This window comes from Oreochromis niloticus, linkage group LG14 (genome assembly GCF_001858045.2).
Source record: "Oreochromis niloticus isolate F11D_XX linkage group LG14, O_niloticus_UMD_NMBU, whole genome shotgun sequence".
NCBI lineage: Eukaryota > Metazoa > Chordata > Actinopteri > Cichliformes > Cichlidae > Oreochromis > Oreochromis niloticus.
The window spans coordinates 3,035,117-3,041,116 of NC_031979.2; positions in this window are offsets into that span (position 1 = coordinate 3,035,117).

A 6,000-nucleotide genomic window follows, 5' to 3' on the forward strand; every position below is an offset into this window, starting at 1 on the left:
CAAACAGTGGAAACGCTTCATCTTTGGCTCAAACCTCATGTGGCCTGAGCAGATGTCTTTTGAACCCAGGACGAGGACAGAGATCCTAAACTGTAATTGCGCATGTTTAGAGTTCATTCGACGAGGAGAGACGAGGCCGGCAGGAAGAAGGCGGCGGAAGGGGAGGTGTCGTCCTCTCACATCAGACATGATGCTCTGGGGCCAGCCGGAGAGGAGGTGCAAATGAGTTTAGGTCACAACGCAAAAAGGACTGCGAGATGGCTGTGATTAGTTCCAATGTTGCTGTCCACCCTTCCTGGCCTTGGTGATGATAATCACTCTACTTGTTTTGCCTACTTCGTGATAGAGGCCAAGGGCTACACGACAGGACTCTAAACAAACTCTTGAGTTGATAAAAGGCAGGCAGTCAGTTTACACAAGTGAGACTACTCACGCTCTAGCTAATACTTTTCTTTAATGACCCCATGCTCTTCCACTGCACGTTCCTGTCCAGCTTTTCCTTCATTTTTTTTTCTGTGGACACACAAAAGCTGTACAACAATATTTCTCAGTCTCACTGGAAGTGATCACACCACAAGTCATATAGGGACTTCCTACATTTTTGGGTGCACATCACAATCCTTCACTCCAGGTGATATAATCTTGATCTCACTTAAGTTGCTCATGCTGCCCAGTGGCAACAGCGGCAATTTTGAATGTGTAAAAATATTGCATTTTAACCTTTTTGCAGCATCTGATCATTGCTCACCCACAGACCAAGAACTGCATATTCCTTCTGACACGGTGACCTTGATGCATGTAAGCAAATGTCCTGTAAATGTTCCCTTCCAACAACCACTGTCAGAATCCTTCCTGAACCTGTTTTGGAACACATGCAGATTTCAATCCAGGATAATAGGATCACCCTTTAAATACCCTTTGAAACAGCTATACTAACAGGATGTGTGACCTACTCTTGAGCATTCTCCACCATCAACCTGGCTGGACTGCGTTAAGTAGACACCTGATTTGATGGTCGAGCTTTGTCAGATCGTCCCAGCATAAGCCCAGAGGGGATGAGCCACAAATCACCTGCTAAGACTCTTTGGAGTCAGAGCTGAGGACCTTAATCCCCAAGTTTACCTCTCTTACCTGTGCTTAGGCCTCTTACTATGCGCTCACTTTGCAGGACACAGGGCTCTGTCCTGGAAAGGCTGGCTGATAATCCGACACCTGCTGTAAGGACACCTGGTGTCCAGATTTACTAAGACTGTGCTACAACAGAAAGGCCTGTACTTTACACCTTCAGTTGCCTAACCTAACAGCAATTTTTGTGTGTGTCGGTAAGTCATTAAGAAATCAAAATGTGACATACACAAACAACTGCAAGCACATTAATTACAGGATTAAATACTTTCAAGTTATTTGACAACTTAGTGCTCTTTCATCTGATTAAGATTGGACAATGAAAACTGGTGTCTGCTGTTAATCTGCTGTTTTGAAAGGACTGGCTACAGTTCACAGTGTTTTAACTATACAAATGAGTATTCGACCAATGAGAGTAGGATTTCCTTCTTTCTGTCACAGCATGTTTTGGAAATTGCATAACCCTTTGACACGATGAACACAAAATCTTATCAAAAATACGTGCAGTTGTGGAATATGCTGCTGTGACTGTGTTGTGGAGTTGCGTTCCAAAATGCTCAAAGATTCCAAGTAAAGTAGAAATGTACACTTTGTAAAGGCATCGCACGCTTTTCCCATTACATCAGCGGTTCCAGGAAAGCAGCGAGCCACAGCACTGTCGAAGTTTCACGTGTACATTATTATTGCAGAGCACAACTAGCCAAAAAGGCATTCATTTTTAATGTACACATTCCTTTCTCAGCCAGTTTGTGCAGTTGGTGAGAATTAAGGATAAAACATCTCAAGACCCTGATTAACAGCAATATGGGGTTAATGGGGGGCAGGGGGGCAAACTCACTTTCTTTTGTGGAGCAAACGATGTGTAATCTCCAAAGAAAAGTGTCCTTTGGATTCGGCTGGATAAGGAGATGTCTGTGGGAATGTTTCTAATCAGCTGGTGGAGGAAATTTTATCAGAATGAAATACTTTTGCAAAAATATTACATGTGCCATGTCAGGTCTGGATGGAGCAATTCGGTGTCGAAAGTAAGTAAGTAAAGAAGAAGAAGACTATCAAAGAGGCTGCTTCTCACAAATATAAGGCTGATAAAGCTACAAAACGTTATTTATAAGTCAACAGACTTACATAGACAAATCCTTTCAAACTACTAGATGTTCCATTGTTCAACTGAGGAAACAGGGTTCACCAATAGCTGCTGTGCTTTTTTGATCCAGTCGTGAGCTCCACCTATGTAAGAGCGTGCAAAATGACGAACTTAGTGTCTTATTCCTGTCAACCAGCCTTTCTTTAGGTACTTAATCACCTTCAGGAGGATTGCTCCTCCCTTGGCTAACCTGGCCATGAGACGCATGCTATCCCCGGTAAACCGTACTTATCAAAGTAAATACTTGATCCGGACCAGGCTGGCAGCTAAACATGAAGCACTAAGGAGCTTCTGAGTATTGTGATTACAGACTAAATGGAGGACAATCATCTTAGTGGCATGGACGTGACCTCTGTGCCCTGTGAAAATGACGCATTGCACTTACAAAACATCAGATATAAGTGCATGGAGGTGGTGAGAGACTTGGTTTTTTTCAAGACTGCACAAAATGATAAAGACACAATGTTTTCTAAAGCAGTTGTGTTTATTAAGATGATCAGATCAAAGGGTCGTATTGTTCCCAAAATGTGACGTGAAAAAAAGAAGCATGTTTGTGACCTGCTCGTGCATTCAGGAATGCAGTGTGTTGGTATGTGTTTGGGGCAGTCGGGCAAAGAATATAATGTACTTTTTTTGTTAATACATCATTTGAAATGAATAAATCATGTTTAAAAATACCTTATGAAATGAATTCCACTTGCTTTCTAGCACTCGGTTATTCTCTTAAAGAAAAATGCCACACTCCAACTCAGATGTTTGAGTGGCCTGAAATTCCTCCCTATTTGAGATAACACATTTCATCCAGTAGAGGGTATAGGTGCTCCAAGGGGAGCGCTGCCACCACGGGTTGTTGCCTTATTGGATACCACTGTCTTGCAATTCCACATGCCGCCATAATCTGTTTGTACATTGTGTGTGCACCAGTGTGTCTTCCCAAGAGACGAGCAGGGACAACTGGCACTTTATGTGTTGTTTTTTCTCTCCCTTGTTAACAGTTATACCGATTTGCAAGCAAAAAAGCAGAAGTAAGAATAAGAATGTTTCCTCTGCCACCTTCATGAACTTTAAATTGACCTGGTAATCTGCAGTGCTTCTGGTTGGGTTGGAAAGGTTTTTCCGTTGTCAGGATGCCTTCCTAGAAAGTCAGGCATGAAATATGCTTCAGCTAGAGGTGAAAGAGGGTTGACCCAATTAAAAAGCATTATTAGGGATCCAAAGGTTAAGTCTTAATGGAGATTTAGGCATGCTCATGGTTTACCCGTCTTTTTTACATCTAAAGATTTTCAAGAAGATTTTTATCAGGATTCAGCATTTTAGCACCGTGTTTCCAAATGAGATCAGAAATCAGATTAGGCAGAAGGAGGCGTGTTTAAATATTTTTTTAAAAAAAAAGATAACTACTGACTATTCAGTCAACCATTGACATGCGCTGTATGAATGCAGCAACTTTTTTGTGTCCAAGACTTCAAAGAAAAAATAATTTTGTACATCCAAGTTGACCTTTTTATGTACAATAGCAGCAGGAATATGAACTAAATACATTATATTTAGTTCAGCTTAGATTTCAAGTCTCTTTTTCAATTTTGGAAGGAGACTAACGGGATATTTGTAATAACCACAAAAACCAGGGCTTAATTTTATACCTGCATGTTGGAACAAATAACAGAGAAGATATTGTAGTCACTTTAGAATCAGTAAAAACAAAACTCAAAACTGAGTAAAATCTCATTACTACTGATGGCACATCAAGTTACCTGTCAGTCTCTTGCTCTGTTTGACCAATAATTGTAAATAATACTTTACAGTTATTGGTCAAACAGAACCAAGGTCTCAGTAGTTGCTGACTCATCGTAGCTGCAAACTGTAGACCACCCCAAAGGTCATGGTCTAGACTATATCAAGAGTATAAAAGTGTGTAACATTTTCACTGCTATAAGTCCTTAGATTGCATTAATTGCAGTCTGCTGGTTTCAGTTTCTTATTGCTCCCAATTCAAGTGCATAAACCTAGCTACACTGGCTGCTATAAGTTTTAGCCAGCTAAGAGAGATGAAACATGTTACATTTAGATTGCACCCTATAACGTGACTGGCTTGCATGTTTCTACAATTGTAAAAAGTACATTTTGCACTCACTGTATTGTAACATATTTGAATAATATCAACACTTTGCAGTTAATCAGAAAATGAAAAATAGATAAGACCAATTCACGGTCATTTAAATATTTTGCAGTATTTTATACTTTTACCTAATAGTCACCTCCAAAACTGTAGCCAGCTTACATATATCGGGAATGTACTTGATTAGCAAAGTGACTCCTGACCAGTTTTACCCGATTGTGTAGGCTGTCAGTTTGCTGTTTACCTCGATGCTGGGTGAGAAGCGTCGAACTTTATTTACTCTGGAAGAGAAAACTTTTGTGGAAGGAGTCAATGAAGCTTCCAACAGCTTGCAGCGAGAAGGCGGTGAGTTGTTGAGGAACTGTGCACGTTAGCCTCTGTTAGCTGCTGTTAACTGCTGTTAGCTGCTGTTATCTAGTGTTAGCCAGTGTTAGGGTAGTGAATCTAGCATTGGACTCTCCAGTTCTTAATGAATAAACTGTGATACAAAGTGAGAATGTAATAATATAATCGTGATTTTTAGGCCACTCAAACATAACATCAGCTAGCATAATGTTAGCTTATAACGAGGTCTTGTTGTCTAGCTGTCTTTTGTCAGTTGTCTGGAGATGGGAGAGTTATATGTCTAGTCTGTTGACAAAAAGAACATTGGGAATAAATAAGCATATTTATGCTTATTTTCATGTGCCAGAGCCCTGACTTCAGTTCAGGAAATGTACCTGACACGAGAAGGAAGAGGATTATATGGCGTTGTCTTTTTCCTTTGCATTTGTGCTGCTTTGATGAAAGGGATCCGCTCTCAGAGGATGAAACATATATGTTCGTATCTTTAATCTGAAGGTGCAGGCATGACTTTCAAATTTCCCAACCTCTGCATACGTGGCCAGTGTGTAGCCTGGGTCAGTCGGAAGGCAGATGTCCTTCTGTATTCAGATTAAGTTGGGGGAACATGGCGGCTTGTACAAACCACAAATCTGCTCTTATGTATTTTTAATGGATTAAATCTAAATTCATGAAACTGCATCAATTTGCAGGAAGATTTAATTACATACCGTTCTGGGTACAGTTTCCTTTCTTTCTATTAAATAACATGAATAATATTTTACTCTCCCTTAAAGATGCATTTTCCAAATTCTGCTCAAAACGGAAGAAAAAAATAAGCTGAAGTGGCTTTGATATGAAAATGATCATATCAGGTACATCTGTTTTGGTATTAAACATATTAGCACGCAGGCCTGAGACCTCAGAGAATATCTGTAAGTACAATTTGAGGTTAAATGGTCCTTTTTAAATTGAGCCAGTACAACTTTTTATTAATGTTAACCCTTTAAAATTATTTATAAAAAATATATAATGGCTGTTCCCATACATGTCAGGTCCACACTTGCCCTTCTTGCAAAAAAATCCACTCACTTTCTGTCAGCAGCAAGTCCATCTGTGCTCCTTTGTTCTGATTTTTCTTCTAAATTGCTTTTGTTTGAGCATTTCTTTGAACGTGGTCAGTAAGTATTCTCAGTTTGCTTCATGTTGAGTCCTTAGACTTATTCACAAGAGGTCGACGAACATTTGGAGAGCACTGTTGCTCCAAAGTTTTGCTAATTTATGACTGCAC